Raw genomic sequence first — 19,201 nt, forward strand, 5'->3', positions numbered from 1 at the left:
CAGAACCACTGGGCAAGTCACCCACCTGGGAGACTGTGACCTTGCACTCTCCAGCACTGAGAAATGTGAATCGAGCACCATCCAGAACCAGTGGGCAAGTCACCCACGTGAGAGAATGTGACGTTGCCCTCCCCAGCAAATTGAAATGGGCATGGAGCCTCCTCCAGAACCAGTGGGCAGGTCACCACATAAGAGACAGCGACCTTGCACTCCCCAGCACAGAGAAATGGGCATAAAGCCCCCTCCAGAACCAGTGGGCAAGTCACCCACCTGAGAGACAGTGACCTTGCACTCGCCAACACAGACAAATGGGCATGGAGGCCCCTCCAGAACAGTGGACAAGTCACCCATCTGATTGACTGTGACCCTGCACTCCTCAGCATAGAGAAATGGGCATGGAGCCTCCTCCAGAACCAGTGGGCAAGTCACCCACCTGAGAGACAGTGACCTTGCACTCGCCAACACAGAGAAATGGGCATGGAGGCCCCTCCAGAACCAGTGGACAAGTCACCCATCTGATTGACTGTGACCCTGCACTCCTCAGCATAGAGAAATGGGCATGGAGCCCCCTCCAGAACCAGTGGGCAAGTCACCCACCTGAGAGACAGTGACCTTGCACTCTCCAGCACAGAGAAATGGGCATGGAGCCCCCTCCAGAACCAGTGGGCAAGTCACCCACCTGATAGACTGTGACCCTGCACTCCCCAGCATAGAGAAATGGGCATGGAGCCTCCTCCAGAACCAGTGGGGAAGTCACCCACCTGAGAGACAGTGACCTTCCACTTCCCAGGACTGAGAAATGGACGGGAAGCCCCCTCCAGAACCAGTGGGCAAGTCATCCACGTGAGAAACTGCGACCTTGCACTCCCCAGCAAATTGAAATGGGCATAGAGCCTCCTCCAGAACCAGTGGGCAAGTCACCACATGAGAGACAGTGACCTTGCACTCCCCAGCACAGAGAAATGGGCATGGAGGCCTCTCCAGAACCAGTAGGCAAGTCCCCCACCTGAGAGACTGTGACCTTGCACTCCCCAGCAGAGAGAAATGGGCATGGAGTCCCCTCCAGAACCACTGGGCAAGTCACCCACCTGGGAGACTGTGACCTTTCACTCTCCAGCACTGAGAAATGGGAATCGAGCACCATCCAGAACCAGTGGGCAAGTCACCCACCTGAGAGACAGTGACCTTTCACTTCCCAGCAGTGAGAAATGGGCAGGGAGCCACCTCCAGGACCACTGGACAAGTCACCCACGTGAGAGACTGTGACCTTGCACTCCCCAGCAAATAGAAATGGGCATGGAGGCTCCTCCAGAACCAGTGGACAAGATACCACACGAGAGACAGTGACCTTGTACTCCCCAGCACAGAGAAAAGGGCATTGAGCCCCCCCAAGAACCAGTGGGCAAGTCACCCACCTGAGACACTGTGACATTGCACTTCCCAGCACACAGAAAGGGGCATGGAACCCCCTCCAGAACTAGTGGGCAAGTGACCTACCTGGGAGACTGTGACCTTGCACTCTCCAGCACTGAGAAATGGGAATTGAGCACCCTCCAGAACCAGTGGACAAGTCACCCACCTGAGAGACAGTCACCTTGCACTCACCAGCACTTCGAAATGGGCATGGAGCACCCTCCAGAACCAGCGGGCAAGTCACCCACCTGAGAGACAGTGACCTTCCACTTCCCAGCACTGAGAAATGGGTAGGGAGCCCCCTCCAGAACCAGTGGGCAAGTCACCCACGTGAGAGACTGTGACCTTGCCCTCCTCAGCAAATTGAAATGGGCATGGAGCCTCCTCCAGAACCAGTGGGCAAGTCACCACATGAGACACAGTGACCTTGCACTCCCCAGCACAGAGAAATGGGCATGGAGCCCCTTCCAGAAACAGTGGGCAAGTCACCCACCTGAGAGACTGTGACCCTGCACTCCTCAGGATAGATAAATGGGCATGGAGCCTCCTCCAGAACCAGTGGGCAAGTCACCCATCTGAGAGACTGTGACCTTCCACTTCCCAGCACTGAGAAATGGGCAGTGAGCCCTCTCCAGAACCAGTGGGCAAGTCACCTATCTGATAGACTGTGACCCTGCACTCCTCAGCATAGAGAAATGGGTATGGAGTCTCCTCCAGAACCAGTGGGCAAGTCACTTACCTGAGAGACAGTGACCCTCCACTTCCCAGCACTGAGAAATGGGCAGGGAGCCCCCTGCAGAACCAGTGGGCAAGTCATTCACGTGAGAGACTGTGACCCTGCACTCCTCAGGATAGAGAAATGGGCATGGAGCCTCCTCCAGAACCAGTGGGAAAGTCACCCACCTGAGAGACAGTGACCTCCCACTTCCCAGCACTGAGAAATGGGCAGTGAGCCCCCTCCAGAACCAATGGGCAAGTCACCTATCTGATAGACTGTGACCCTGCACTCCTCAGCATAGAGAAATGGGCATGGAGTCTCCTCCAGAACCAGTGGGCAAGTCACCTACCTGAGAGACAGTGACGCTCCACTTCCCAGCACTGAGAAATGGGCAGGGAGCCCCCTGCAGAACCAGTGGGCAAGTCATCCACGTGAGAAAGTGTGACCTTGCCCTCCCCAGCAAATTGAAATGGGCATGGAGCCTCCTCCAGAACCACTGGGCAAGTCACCACATGAGAGACAGTGACCTTGCACTCCCCAGCAGAGAGAAATGGGCATGGAGCCCACTCCAGAACCGGTGGGCAAGTCACCCACCTGAGAGACAGTGACCTTGCACTCGCCAGCACAGCGATATGGGCATGGAGCACCCTCCAGAACCAGTGGGCAAGTCACCCACCTGAGAGACATTGACCTTCCACTTCCCAGCACTTAGAAATTGGCAGGGAGCCCCCTCCAGAACCAGTGGGCAAGTCACCCACTTGAGAGACTGTGACCTTGCACTCCCCAGCAAATACAAATGGGCATGGAGGCTCCTCCAGAAACAGTGGGCAAGTCAACACATGGGAGACAGTGAACCTGCACTCCCCAGCACTGAGAAATGGGCATGGAGCCCCCTCCAGAACCAGTGGGCAAGTCACCCACCTGAGATACAGTGACCTTGCACTCCCCAGCACAGAGAAATGGGCATGGAGCCCCCTCCAGAACCACTGGGCAAGTCACCCACCTGGGAGACTGTGACCTTCCACTTCCCAGCACTGAGAAATGGACAGGAAGCCCCCTCCAGAACCAGTGGCCAAGTCATCCACGTGAGAAACTGCGACCTTGAACTCCCCAGCAAATTGAAATGGGCATAGAGCCTCCTCCAGAACCAGTGGGCAAGTCACCACATGAGAGACAGTGACCTTGCACTCCCCAGCACAGAGAAATGGGCATGGAGGCCTCTCCAGAACCAGTAGGCAAGTCACCCACCTGAGAGACTGTGACCTTGCACTCCCCAGCAGAGAGAAATGGGCATGGAGTCCCCTCCAGAACAACTGGGCAAGTCACCCACCTGGGAGACTGTGACCTTGTGCTCTCCAGCACGGAGAAATGGGAATCGAGCACCATCCAGAACCAGTGGGCAAGTCACCCACCTGAGAGACAGTGACCTTCCACTTCCCAGCACTGAGAAATGGGCAGGGAGCCCCCTCCAGGACCACTGGACAAGTCACCCACGTGAGAGACTGTGACCTTGCACTCCCCAGCAAATAGAAATGGGCATGGAGGCTCCTCCAGAACCAGTGGACAAGATACCACACGACAGACAGTGACCTTGCACTCCCCAGCACAGAGAAAGGGGCATGCAGCCCCCCCAAGAACCAGTCGGCAAGTCACCCACCTGAGAGACTGTGACATTGCACTTCCCAGCACACAGAAAGGGGCATGGAACCCCCTCCAGAACTAGTGGGCAAGTGACCTACCTGGGAGACTGTGACCTTGCACTCTCTAGCACTGAGAAATGGGAATTGAGCACCCTCCAGAACCAGTGGACAAGTCACCCACCTGAGAGACAGTGACCTTGCACTCACCAGCACTGCGAAATGGGCATGGAGCACCCTCCAGAACCAGTGGGCAAGTCACCCACCTGAGAGACAGTAACCTTCCACTTCCCAGCACTGAGAAATGGGCAGGGAGCCCCCTCTAGATCCAGTGGGCAAGTCACCCACGTGAGAGACTGTGACCTTGCCCTCCTCAGCAAATTGAAATGGGCATGGAGCCTCCTCCAGAACCAGTGGGCAAGTCACCACATGAGACACAGTGACCTTGCACTCCCCAGCACAGAGAAATGGGCATGGAGCCCCCTCCAGAACCAATGGGCAAGTCACCCACCTGGGAGACTGTGACCTTGCACTCACCAGCACTGTGAAACGGGCATGGAGCACCCTCAAGAACCAGCGGGCAAGTCACCCACCTGAGAGACAGTGACCTTCCACTTCCCAGCACTGAGAAATGGGCAGGGAGCCCCCTACAGAACCAGCGGGCAAGTCATCCACATGAGAGTCTGTGACTTTGCACTCCCCAGCAAATTCAAATGGGCATGGAGCCTCCTCCAGAACCAGTGGGCAAGTCACCACATGAGAGACAGTGACCTTGCACTCCCCAGCATAGAGAAATGGGCATGGGGCCCCCTCCAGAACCAGTGGGAAGTCACCCACCTGAGAGACAATGACCTTGCACTCCCTAGCACAGAGAAATAGGTATGGAGCCCCCTCCAGAACCAGTGGACAAGTCACCCACCTGAGAGACAGTGACCTTGCACTCACCAGCACTGCGAAATGGGCATGGAGCACCCTCCAGAACCAGCGGGAAGTCACCCACCTGAGAGACATGAACCTTCCACTTCCCAGCTTTGAGAAATGGGTAGGGAGCCCCCTCCAGAACCAGTGAGCAAGTCACCCACGTGAGAGACTGTGACGTTGCCCTCCCCAGCAAATTGAAATGGGCATGGAGCCTCCTCCAGAACCAATGGGCAGGTCACCACATAAGAGACAGCGACCTTGCACTCCCCAGCACAGAGAAATGGGCATGGAGCCCCCTCCAGAACCAGTGGGCAAGTCACCCACCTGAGAGACAGTGACCTTGCACTCCCCAACACACAGAAATGGGCATGGAGGCCCCTCCAAAACCAGTGGGCAAGTCACCCACCTGAGAGACAGTGACCTTGCACTCCCCAACACACAGAAATGGGCATGGAGCCCCCTCCAGAACCAGTGGGCAAGTCACTCATCTGATTGACTGTGACCCTGCACTCCTCAGCATAGAGAAATGGGCATGGAGCCTCCTCCAGAACCAGTGGGCAAGTCACCCACCTGAGAGACAGTGAACTTCCACTTCCCAGCACTGAGAAATGGGCATGGAGCCTCCTCCAGAACCAGTGGACAAGTCACCACATGAGAGACAGTGACCTTACACTCCCCTGCACAGAGAAATGGGCATGGAGCCACCTCAAGATCCAGTACGCAAGTCACCCACCTGAGAGACATTGACCTTACACTCCCCAGCACAGAGAAATTGGCATGGAGCCCCCTCCAGAACCAGTGGGCAAGTCACCCACCTGAGAGACAGTGACCTTCCACTTCCCAGCACTGAGAAATGGACAGGAAGCCCCCTCCAGAACCAGTGGGCAAGTCATCCACGTGAGAAACTGCGACCTTGCACTCCCCAGCAAATTGAAATGGGTATGGAGGCCTCTCCAGAACCAGTAGGCAAGTCCCCCACCTGAGAGACTGTGACCTTGCACTCCCCAGCAGAGAGAAATGGGCATGGAGTCCCCTCCAGAACCACTGGGCAAGTCACCCACCTGGGAGACTGTGACCTTTCACTCTCCAGCACTGAGAAATGGGAATTGAGCACCATCCAGAACCAGTGGGCAAGTCACCCACCTGAGAGACAGTGACCTTCCACTTCCCAGCAGTGAGAAATGGGCAGGGAGCCACCTCCAGGACCACTGGACAAGTCACCCACGTGAGAGACTGTGACCTTGCACCCCCCAGCAAATAGAAATGGGCATGGAGGCTCCTCCAGAACCAGTGGACAAGATACCACACGAGAGACAGTGACCTTGCACTCCCCAGCACAGAGAAAAGGGCATTGAGCCCCCCCAAGAACCAGTGGGCAAGTCACCCACCTGAGACACTGTGACATTGCACTTCCCAGCACACAGAAAGGGGCATGGAACCCCCTCCAGAACTAGTGGGCAAGTGACCTACCTGGGAGACTGTGACCTTGCACTCTCCAGCACTGAGAAATGGGAATTGAGCACCCTCCAGAACCAGTGGACAAGTCACCCACCTGAGAGACAGTCACCTTGCACTCACCAGCACTTCGAAATGGGCATGGAGCACCCTCCAGAACCAGCGGGCAAGTCACCCACCTGAGAGACAGTGACCTTCCACTTCCCAGCACTGAGAAATGGGTAGGGAGCCCCCTCCAGAACCAGTGGGCAAGTCACCCACGTGAGAGACTGTGACCTTGCCCTCCTCAGCAAATTGAAATGGGCATGGAGCCTCCTCCAGAACCAGTGGGCAAGTCACCACATGAGACACAGTGACCTTGCACTCCCCAGCACAGAGAAATGGGCATGGAGCCCCTTCCAGAAACAGTGGGCAAGTCACCCACCTGAGAGACTGTGACCCTGCACTCCTCAGGATAGAGAAATGGGCATGGAGCCTCCTCCAGAACCAGTGGGCAAGTCACCCATCTGAGAGACAGTGACCTTCCACTTCCCAGCACTGAGAAATGGGCAGTGAGCCCCCTCCAGAACCAGTGGGCAAGTCACCTATCTGATAGACTGTGACCCTGCACTCCTCAGCATAGAGAAATGGGTATGGAGTCTCCTCCAGAACCAGTGGGCAAGTCACTTACCTGAGAGACAGTGACCCTCCACTTCCCAGCACTGAGAAATGGGCAGGGAGCCCCCTGCAGAACCAGTGGGCAAGTCATTCACGTGAGAGACTGTGACCCTGCACTCCTCAGGATAGAGAAATGGGCATGGAGCCTCCTCCAGAACCAGTGGGAAAGTCACCCACCTGAGAGACAGTGACCTCCCACTTCCCAGCACTGAGAAATGGGCAGTGAGCCCCCTCCAGAACCAATGGGCAAGTCACTTATCTGATAGACTGTGACCCTGCACTCCTCAGCATAGAGAAATGGGCATGGAGTCTCCTCCAGAACCAGTGGGCAAGTCACCTACCTGAGAGACATTGACGCTCCACTTCCCAGCACTGAGAAATGGGCAGGGAGCCCCCTGCAGAACCAGTGGGCAAGTCATCCACGTGAGAAAGTGTGACCTTGCCCTCCCCAGCAAATTGAAATGGGCATGGAGCCTCCTCCAGAACCACTGGGCAAGTCACCACATGAGAGACAGTGACCTTGCACTCCCCAGCAGAGAGAAATGGGCATGGAGCCCACTCCAGAACCGGTGGGCAAGTCACCCACCTGAGAGACAGTGACCTTGCACTCGCCAGCACAGCGATATGGGCATGGAGCACCCTCCAGAACCAGTGGGCAAGTCACCCACCTGAGAGACATTGACCTTCCACTTCCCAGCACTTAGAAATTGGCAGGGAGCCCCCTCCAGAACCAGTGGGCAAGTCACCCACTTGAGAGACTGTGACCTTGCACTCCCCAGCAAATACAAATGGGCATGGAGGCTCCTCCAGAAACAGTGGGCAAGTCACCACATGGGAGACAGTGAACCTGCACTCCCCAGCACTGAGAAATGGGCATGGAGCCCCCTCCAGAACCAGTGGGCAAGTCACCCACCTGAGATACAGTGACCTTGCACTCCCCAGCACAGAGAAATGGGCATGGAGCCCCCTCCAGAACCACTGGGCAAGTCACCCACCTGGGAGACTGTGACCTTCCACTTCCCAGCACTGAGAAATGGACAGGAAGCCCCCTCCAGAACCAGTGGCCAAGTCATCCACGTGAGAAACTGCGACCTTGAACTCCCCAGCAAATTGAAATGGGCATAGAGCCTCCTCCAGAACCAGTGGGCAAGTCACCACATGAGAGACAGTGACCTTGCACTCCCCAGCACAGAGAAATGGGCATGGAGGCCTCTCCAGAACCAGTAGGCAAGTCACCCACCTGAGAGACTGTGACCTTGCACTCCCCAGCAGAGAGAAATGGGCATGGAGTCCCCTCCAGAACAACTGGGCTAGTCACCCACCTGGGAGACTGTGACCTTGCGCTCTCCAGCACGGAGAAATGGGAATCGAGCACCATCCAGAACCAGTGGGCAAGTCACCCACCTGAGAGACAGTGACCTTCCACTTCCCAGCACTGAGAAATGGGCAGGGAGCCCCCTCCAGGACCACTGGACAAGTCACCCACGTGAGAGACTGTGACCTTGCACTCCCCAGCAAATAGAAATGGGCATGGAGGCTCCTCCAGAACCAGTGGACAAGATACCACACGACAGACAGTGACCTTGCACTCCCCAGCACAGAGAAAGGGGCATGCAGCCCCCCCAAGAACCAGTCGGCAAGTCACCCACCTGAGAGACTGTGACATTGCACTTCCCAGCACACAGAAAGGGGCATGGAACCCCCTCCAGAACTAGTGGGCAAGTGACCTACCTGGGAGACTGTGACCTTGCACTCTCTAGCACTGAGAAATGGGAATTGAGCACCCTCCAGAACCAGTGGACAAGTCACCCACCTGAGAGACAGTGACCTTGCACTCACCAGCACTGCGAAATGGGCATGGAGCACCCTCCAGAACCAGTGGGCAAGTCACCCACCTGAGAGACAGTAACCTTCCACTTCCCAGCACTGAGAAATGGGCAGGGAGCCCCCTCTAGATCCAGTGGGCAAGTCACCCACGTGAGAGACTGTGACCTTGCCCTCCTCAGCAAATTGAAATGGGCATGGAGCCTCCTCCAGAACCAGTGGGCAAGTCACCACATGAGACACAGTGACCTTGCACTCCCCAGCACAGAGAAATGGGCATGGAGCCCCCTCCAGAACCAATGGGCAAGTCACCCACCTGGGAGACTGTGACCTTGCACTCACCAGCACTGTGAAACGGGCATGGAGCACCCTCAAGAACCAGCGGGCAAGTCACCCACCTGAGAGACAGTGACCTTCCACTTCCCAGCACTGAGAAATGGGCAGGGAGCCCCCTACAGAACCAGCGGGCAAGTCATCCACATGAGAGTCTGTGACCTTGCACTCCCCAGCAAATTCAAATGGGCATGGAGCCTCCTCCAGAACCAGTGGGCAAGTCACCACATGAGAGACAGTGACCTTGCACTCCCCAGCATAGAGAAATGGGCATGGGGCCCCCTCCAGAACCAGTGGGAAGTCACCCACCTGAGAGACAATGACCTTGCACTCCCTAGCACAGAGAAATAGGTATGGAGCCCCCTCCAGAACCAGTGGACAAGTCACCCACCTGAGAGACAGTGACCTTGCACTCACCAGCACTGCGAAATGGGCATGGAGCACCCTCCAGAACCAGCGGGAAGTCACCCACCTGAGAGACATGAACCTTCCACTTCCCAGCTTTGAGAAATGGGTAGGGAGCCCCCTCCAGAACCAGTGAGCAAGTCACCCACGTGAGAGACTGTGACGTTGCCCTCCCCAGCAAATTGAAATGGGCATGGAGCCTCCTCCAGAACCAATGGGCAGGTCACCACATAAGAGACAGCGACCTTGCACTCCCCAGCACAGAGAAATGGGCATGGAGCCCCCTCCAGAACCAGTGGGCAAGTCACCCACCTGAGAGACAGTGACCTTGCACTCCCCAACACACAGAAATGGGCATGGAGGCCCCTCCAAAACCAGTGGGCAAGTCACCCACCTGAGAGACAGTGACCTTGCACTCCCCAACACACAGAAATGGGCATGGAGCCCCCTCCAGAACCAGTGGGCAAGTCACTCATCTGATTGACTGTGACCCTGCACTCCTCAGCATAGAGAAATGGGCATGGAGCCTCCTCCAGAACCAGTGGGCAAGTCACCCACCTGAGAGACAGTGAACTTCCACTTCCCAGCACTGAGAAATGGGCATGGAGCCTCCTCCAGAACCAGTGGACAAGTCACCACATGAGAGACAGTGACCTTACACTCCCCTGCACAGAGAAATGGGCATGGAGCCACCTCAAGATCCAGTACGCAAGTCACCCACCTGAGAGACATTGACCTTACACTCCCCAGCACAGAGAAATTGGCATGGAGCCCCCTCCAGAACCAGTGGGCAAGTCACCCACCTGAGAGACAGTGACCTTCCACTTCCCAGCACTGAGAAATGGACAGGAAGCCCCCTCCAGAACCAGTGGGCAAGTCATCCACGTGAGAAACTGCGACCTTGCACTCCCCAGCAAATTGAAATGGGTATGGAGCCTCCTCCAGAACCAGTGGGTAAGTCACCACATGAGAGACAGTGACCTTGCACTCCCCAGCACAGAGAAATGGGCATGGAGGCCTCTCCAGAACCAGTAGGCAAGTCACCCACCTGAGAGACTGTGACCTTGCACTCCCCAGCACAGAGAAATGGGCCTGGGGTCCCCTCCAGGACCACTGGGCAAGTCACCCACCTGGGAGACTGTGACCTTGCACTCTCCAGCACTGAGAAATGGGAATCGAGCACCATCCAGAACCAGTGGGCAAGTCAACCACGTGAGAGAATGTGACGTTGCCCTCCCCAGCAAATTGAAATGGGCATGGAGCCTCCTCCAGAACCAGTGGGCAGGTCACCACATAAGAGACAGCGACCTTGCACTCCCCAGCATAGAGAAATGGGCATAAAGCCCCCTCCAGAACCAGTGGGCAAGTCACCCACCTGAGAGATAGTGACCTTGCACTCGCCAACACACAGAAATGGGCATGGAGGCCCCTCCAGAACCAGTGGTCAAGTCACCCATCTGATTGACTGTGACCCTGCACTCCTCAGCATAGAGAAATGGGCATGGAGCCTCCTCCAGAACCAGTGGGCAAGTCACCCACCTGAGAGACAGTGACCTTCCACTTCCCAGCACTGAGAAATGGGCATGGAGCCTCCTCCAGAACCAGTGGACAAGTCACCACCTGAGAGACAGTGACCTTGCACTCTCCAGCACAGAGAAATGGGCATGGAACCTCCTCCAGAACCAGTGGGGAAGTCACCCACCTGAGAGACAGTGACCCTCCACTTCCCAGCACTGAGAAATGGGCAGGGAGCCCCCTGCAGAACCAGTGGGCAAGTCATCCACGTGAGAGACTGTGACCTTGCCCTTCCCAGCAAATTGAAATGGGCATGGAGCCTCCTCCAGAACCAGTGGGCAAGTCACCACATGAGAGACAGTGACCTTGCACTCCCCAGCAGAGAGAAATGGGCATGGAGCCCCCTCCAGAACCAGTGGGCAAGTCACCCACCTGAGAGACATTGACCTTCCACTTCCCAGCACTTAGAAATTGGCAGGGAGCCCCCTCCAGAACCAGTGGGCAAGTAAACCACTTGAGAGACTGTGACCTTGCACTCCCAAGCAAATAGAAATGGGAATGGAGGCTCCTCCAGAAACAGTGGGCAAGTCACCACATGAGAGACAGTGAACCTGCACTCCCCAGCACTGATAAATGGGCATGGAGCCCCCTCCAGAACAAGTGGGCAAGTCACCCACCTGAGAGACAGAGACCTTGCACTCCCCAGCACAGAGAAATGGGCATGGAGCCCCCTCCAGAACCAGTGGGCAAATCACCTACCTGAGAGACTGTGACCTTGCACTCCCCAGCACAGAGAAATGGGCATGGAGCCCCCTCCAGAACCACTGGACAAGTCACCCACCTGGGAGACTGTGACCTTGCACTCACCAGCACTGTGAAATGGGCATGGAGCACCCTCCAGAACCAGCGGGCAAGTCACCCACCTGAGAGACAGTGACCTTCCACTTCCCAGCACTGAGAAATGGACAGGAAGCCCCCTCCAGAACCAGTGGGCAAGTCATCCACGCGAGAAACTGCGACCTTGAACTCCCCAGCAAATTGAAATGGGCATAGAGCCTCCTCCAGAACCAGTAGGCAAGTCACCCACCTGAGAGACTGTGATCTTGCACTCCCCAGCAGAGAGAAATGGGCATGGAGTCCCCTCCAGAACCACTGGGCAAGTCACCCACCTGGGAGACTGTGACCTTGCACTCTCCAGCACTGAGAAATGGGAATCGAGCACCATCCAGAACCAGTGGGCAAGTCACCCACCTGAGACACAGTGACCTTCCACTTCCCAGCACTGAGAAATGGGCAGGGAGCCCCCTCCAGGACCACTTGACAAGTTACCCACGTGAGAGACTGTGACCTTGCACTCCCCAGCAAATAGAAATGGGCATGGAGGCTCCTCCAGAACCAGTGGACAAGATGCCACACGAGAGACAGTGACCTTGCACTCCCCAGCACAGAGAAAGGGGCATGCAGCCCCCCCAAGAACCAGTGGGCAAGTCACCCAGCTGAGAGACTGTGACATTTCACTTCCCAGCACACAGAAAGGGGCATGGAACCCCCTCCAGAACTAGTGGGCAAGTGACCTACCTGGGAGACTGTGACCTTGCACTCTCGAGCACTGAGAAATGGGATTTGAGCACTATCCAGAACCAGTGAACAAGTCACCCACCTGAGAGACAGTGACCTTGCACTCACCAGCACTGCGAAATGGGCATGGAGCACCCTCCAGAACCAGCAGGCAAGTCACCCACCTGAGAGACAGTGACCTTCCACTTTCCAGCACTGAGAAATGGGTAGGGAGCCCCCTCCAGAACCAGTGGGCAAGTCACCCACGTGAGAGACTGTGACCTTGCCCTCCTCAGCAAATTGAAATGGGCATGGAGCCTCCTCCAGAACCAGTGGGCAAGTCACCACATGAGACACAGTGACCTTGCACTCCCCAGCACAGAGAAATGGTCATGGAGCCCCCTCCAGAACCAGTGGGCAAGTCACCCACCTGAGAGACTGTGACCCTGCACTCCTCAGGATAGAGAAATGGGCATGGAGCCTCCTCCAGAACCAGTGGGCAAGTCACCCACCTGAGAGACAGTGACCTTCCACTTCCCAGCACTGAGAAATGGGCAGTGAGCCCCCTCCAGAACCAGAGGCAAGTCACCTATCTGATAGACTGTGACCCTGCACTCCTCAGCATAGAGAAATGGGTATGGAGTCTCCTCCAGAACCAGTGGGCAAGTCACCTACCTGAGAGACAGTGACCCTCCACTTCCCAGCACTGAGAAATGGGCAGGGAGCCCCCTGCAGAACCAGTAGGCAAGTCATTTACGTGAGAGACTGTGACCCTGCACTCCTCAGGATAGAGAAATGGGCATGGAGCCTCCTCCAGAACCAGTGGGAAAGTCACCCACCTGAGAGACAGTGACCTCCCACTTCCCAGCACTGAGAAATGGGCAGTGAGCCCCCTCCAGAACCAGTGGGCAAGTCACCTATCTGATAGACTGTGACCCTGCACTCCTCAGCATAGAGAAATGGGCAGGGAGCCCCCTGCAGAACCAGTGTGCAAGTCATCCACATGAGAGACTGTGACCTTGCACTTCCCAGCAAATTGAAATGGGCATGGAGCCTCCTCCAGAACCACTGGGCAAGTCCCCACATGAGAGACAGTGACCTTGCACTCCCCATCATAGAGAAAAGGGCAGTGAGCCCCCTCCAGAACCAGTGGGCAAGTCACCCACCTGAGAGACAGTGACCTTGCACTCCCCAGCACAGAGAAATAGGTATGGAGCCCCCTCCAGAACCAGTGGACAAGTCACCCACCTGAGAGACAGTGACCTTGCACTCACCAGGACTGCGAAACGGGCATGGAGCACCCTCCAGAACCAGCGGGCAAGTTACCCACCTAAGAAACATGAACCTTCCACTTCCCAGCACTGAGAAATGGGTAGGGAGCCCCCTCCAGAACCAGTGGGCAAGTCACTCATCTGATTGACTGTGACCTTGCACTCCTCAGCATAGAGAAATGGGCATGGAGCCTCCTCCAGAACCAGTGGGCAAGTCACCCACCTGTGAGACAGTGACCTCCACCTTCCCAGCACTGAGAAATGGGCATGGAGCCTCCTCCAGAACCAGTGGACAGGTCACCACATGAGAGACAGTGACCTTGCACTCCCCAGCTCAGAGAAATGGGCCTGGAGCCACCTCCAGATCCAGTAGGCAAGTCACCCACCTGAGAGACATTGACCTTACACTCCCCAGCACAGAGAAATGGGCATGGAGCCCCCTCCAGAACCAGTGGGCAAGTCACCCACCTGAGAGACAGTGACCTTCCACTTCCCAGCACTGAGAAATGGACAGGAAGCCCCCTCCAGAACCAGTGGGCAAGTCATCCACGTGAGAAACGGCGACCTTGCACTCCCCAGCAAATTGAAATGGGCAGGGAGCCTCCTCCAGAACCAGTGGGTAAGTCACCACATGAGAGACAGTGACCTTGCACTCCCAAGCACAGAGAAATTGGCATGGAGGCCTCTCCAGAACCAGTAGGCAAGTCACCAACCTGAGAGACTGTGACCTTGCACTCCCCAGCACAGAGAAATGGGCCTGGGGTCCCCTCCAGAACCACTGGGCAAGTCACCCACTTGGGAGACTGTGACCTTGCCCTCTCCAATCAAATTAAAATGGGCATGATGCCTCCTCAAGGACCAGTGGGCAGGTCACCACACAAGAGACAGCGACCTTGCACTCCCCAGCACAGAGAAATGGGCATAAACCCCCCTCCAGAACCAGTGGGCAAGTCACCCATCTGATTGACTGTGACCCTGCACTCCTCAGCATAGAGAAAAGGGCATGGAGCCTCCTCCAGAACCAGTGGGCAAGTCACCCACCTGAGAGACAGTGACCTTCCACTTCCCGGCACTGAGAAATGGGCATGGAGCCTCCTCCAGAACCAGTGGACAAGTCACCACATGAGAGACAGTGACCTTGCACTCCCCAGCACATAGAAATGGGAATGGAGCCCCCTCCAGATCCAGTGAGCAAGTCACCCACCTGAGAGACAGTGACCTTGCACTCTCCAGCACAGAGAAATGGGCATGGAGCCCCCTCCAGAACCAGTGGGCAAGTCACCCACCTGATAGACTGTGACCCTCCACTCCCCAGCACTGAGAAATGGACAGAAAGCCCCCTCCAGAACCAGTGGGCAAGTCATCCACGTGAGAAACTGCGACCTTGCACTCCCCAGCAAATTGAAATGGGCATAGAGCCTCCTCCAGAACCAGTGGGCAACTCACCACATGAGAGACAGTGACCTTGCACTCCCCAGCACAGAGAAATGGGCATGGAGGCCTCTCCAGAACCAGTAGGCAAGTCACCCACCTGAGAGACTGTGACCTTGCACTCCCCAGCACAGAGAAATGGGCATGGAGTCCCCTCCAGAACCACTGGGCAAGTCACCCACCTGGGAGACTGTGACCTTGCACTCTCCAGCACTGAGAAATGGGAATCGAGCACCATCCAGAACCAGTGGGCAAGTCACCCACCTGAGAGACAGTGACCTTCCACTTCCCAGCACTGAGAAATGGGCAGGGAGCCCCCTCCAGGACCACTGGAGAAGTCACCCACGTGAGAGACTGTGACCTTGCACTCCCCAGCAAATAGAAATGGGCATGGAGGCTCCTCCAGAACCAGTGGACAAGATACCACACGAGAGACAGTGACCTTGCACTCCCCAGCACAGAGAAAGGGGCATGGAGCCCCCCCAAGAACCAGTGGGCAAGTCACCCACCTGAGAGACTGTGACATTGCACTTCCCAGCACACAGAAAGGGGCATGGAACCCCCTCCAGAACTAGTGGGCAAGTGACCTACCTGGGAGACTGTGACCTTGCACTCTCCAGCACTGAGAAATGGGAATTGAGCACCCTCCAGAACCAGTGGACAAGTCACCCACCTGAGAGACAGTGACCTTGCACTCACCAGCACTGCGAAATGGGCATGGAGCACCCTCCAGAACCAGCGGGCAAGTCACCCACCTAGGAGACAGTGACCTTCCACTTCCCAGCACTGAGAAATGGGTAGGGAGCCCCCTCCAGAACCAGTGGGCAAGTCACCCACGTCAGAGACTGTGACCTTGCCCTCCTCAGCAATTTGAAATGGGCATGGAGCCTCCTCCAGAACCAGTGGGCAAGTCACCACATGAGACACAGTGACCTTGCACTCCCTAGCACAGAGAAATGGGCAGGGAGTCCCCTCCAGAACCAGTGGGCAAGTCACCCACCTGAGAGACTGTGACCCTGCACTCCTCAGGATAGAGAAATGGGCATGGAGCCTCCTCCAGAACCAGTGGGCAAGTCACCTATCTGATAGACTGTGACCCTGCACTCCTCAGCATAGAGAAATGGGTTATGGAGTCTCCTCCAGAACCAGTGGGCAAGCCACCTACCTGAGAGACAGTGACCCTCCACTTCCCAGCACTGAGAAATGGGCAGGGAGCCCCCTGCAGAACCAGTGGGCAAGTCATTCACGTGAGAGACTGTGACCCTGCACTCCTCAGGATAGAGAAATGGACATGCAGCCTCCTCCAGAACCAGTGGGAAAGTCACCCACCTGAGAGACCGTGACCTCCCACTTCCCAGCACTGAGAAATGGGCATGGAGTCTCCTCCAAAACCAGTGGGTAAGTCACCTACCTGAGAGACAGTGACCCTCCACTTCCCAGTACTGAGAAATGGGCAGGGAGCCTCCTGCAGAACCAGTGGGCAAGTGATCCACGTGAGAGACTGTGACCTTGCCCTCCCTAGCAAATTGAAATGGGCATGGAGCCTCCTCCAGAACCACTGGGCAAGGCACCACATGAGAGACAGTGACCTTGCACTCCCCAGCAGAGAGAAATGGGCATGGAGCCCCCTCCAGAACCAGTGGGCAAGTCACCCACCGGAGAGACAGTGACCTTGCACTCCCCAGCACAGAGAAATGGGCATGGAGCACCCTCCAGAACCAGTGGGCAAGTCACCCACCTGAGAGACATTGACCTTCCACTTCCCAGCACTTAGAAATTGGCAGGGAGCCCCCTCCAGAACCAGTGGGCAAGTCACCCACGTGAGAGACTGTGACCTTGCACTCTCCAGCAAATAGAAATGGGCATGGAGGCTCCTCCAGAAACAGTGGGCAAGTCACCACATGAGAGACAGTGAACCTGCACTCCCCAGCACTGAGAAATGGGCTTTGAGCCCCCTCCAGAACCAGTGGGCAAGTCACCCACCTGAGAGACAGTGACCTTGCACTCCCCAGCACAGAGAAATGGGCATGGAGCCCCCTCCAGAACCAGTGGGCAAATCACCTACCTGAGAGACTGTGACCTTGCACTCCCCAGCACAGAGAAATGGGCATGGAGCCCCCTCCAGAACCACTGGGCAAGTCACCCACCTGGGAGACTGTGACCTTGCACTCACCAGCACTGTGAAATGGGCATGGAGCACCCTCCAGAACCAGCAGGCAAGTCACCCACGTGAGAGACTGTGACGTTGCCCTCTCCAATCAAATTAAAATGGGCATGAAGCCTCCTCAAGAACCAGTGGGCAGGTCACCACACAAGAGACAGCGACCTTGCACTCCCCAGCACAGAAACATGGGCATAAACCCCCCTCCAGAACCAGTGGGCAAGTCACCCACCTGAGAGACAGTGACCTTGCACTCGCCAACACACAGAAATGGGCATGGAGGCCCCTCCAGAACCAGTGGGCAAGTCACCCATCTGATTGACTGTGACCCTGCACTCCTCAGCATAGAGAAATGGGCATGGAGCCTCCTCCAGAACCAGTGGGCAAGTCACCCACCTGAGAGACAGTGACCTTCCACTTCCCAGCACTGAGAAATGGGCATGGAGCCTCCTCCAGAACCAGTGGACAAGTCACCACATGAGAGACAGTGACCTTGCACTCCCCAGCACATAGAAATGGGAATGGAGCCCCCTCCAGATCCAGTGAGCAAGTCACCCACCTGAGAGACAGTGACCTTGCACTCTCCAGCACAGAGAAATGGGCATGGAGCCCCCTCCAGAACCAGTGGGCAAGTCACCCACCTGATAGACTGTGACCCTCCACTCCCCAGCACTGAGAAATGGACAGGAAGCCCCCTCCAGAACCAGTGGGCAAGTCATCCACGTGAGAAACTGCGACCTTGCACTCCCCAGCAAATTGAAATGGGCATAGAGCCTCCTCCAGAACCAGTGGGCAACTCACCACATGAGAGACAGTGACCTTGCACTCCCCAGCACAGAGAAATGGGCATGGAGGCCTCTCCAGAACCAGTAGGCAAGTCACCCACCTGAGAGACTGTGACCTTGCACTCCCCAGCACAGAGAAATGGGCATGGAGTCCCCTCCAGAACCACTGGGCAAGTCACCCACCTGGGAGACTGTGACCTTGCAATCTCCAGCACTGAGAAATGGGAATCGAGCACCATCCAGAACCAGTGGGCAAGTCACCCACCTGAGAGACAGTGACCTTCCACTTCCCAGCACTGAGAAATGGGCAGGGAGCCCCCTCCAGGACCACTGGACAAGTCACCCATGTGAGAGACTGTGACCTTGCACTCCCCAGCAAATAGAAATGGGCATGGAGGCTCCTCCAGAACCAGTGGACAAGATACCACACGAGAGACAGTGACCTTGCACTCCCCAGCACAGAGAAAGGGGCATGGAGCCCTCCCAAGAACCAGTGGGCAAGTCACCCACCTGAGAGACTGTGACATTGCACTTCCCAGCACACAGAAAGGGGCATGGAACCCCCTGCAGAACTAGTGGGCAAGTGACCTACCTGGGAGACTGTGACCTTGCACTCTCCAGCACTGAGAAATGGGAATTGAGCACCCTCCAGAACCAGTGGACAAGTCACCCACCTGAGAGACAGTGACTTTGCACTCACCAGCACTGCGAAATGGGCATGGAGCACTCTCCAGAACCAGCGGGCAAGTCACCCACCTAGGAGACAGTGACCTTCCACTTCCCAGCACTGAGAAATGGGTAGGGAGCCCCCTCCAGAACCAGTGGGCAAGTCACCCACGTGAGAGACTGTGACCTTGCCCTCCTCAGCAATTTGAAATGGGCATGGAGCCTCCTCCAGAACCAGTGGGCAAGTCACCACATGAGACACAGTGACCTTGCACTCCCCAGCACAGAGAAATGGGCAGGGAGTCCCCTCCAGAACCAGTCGGCAAGTCACCCACCTGAGAGACTGTGACCCTGCACTCCTCAGGATAGAGAAATGGGCATGGAGCCTCCTCCAGAACCAGTGGGCAAGTCACCCACCTGAGAGACAGTGACCTTCCACTTCCCAGCACTGA

Source organism: Pleurodeles waltl, chromosome 5 (assembly GCF_031143425.1).
Source record: "Pleurodeles waltl isolate 20211129_DDA chromosome 5, aPleWal1.hap1.20221129, whole genome shotgun sequence".
Taxonomy (NCBI): Eukaryota; Metazoa; Chordata; class Amphibia; order Caudata; family Salamandridae; genus Pleurodeles; species Pleurodeles waltl.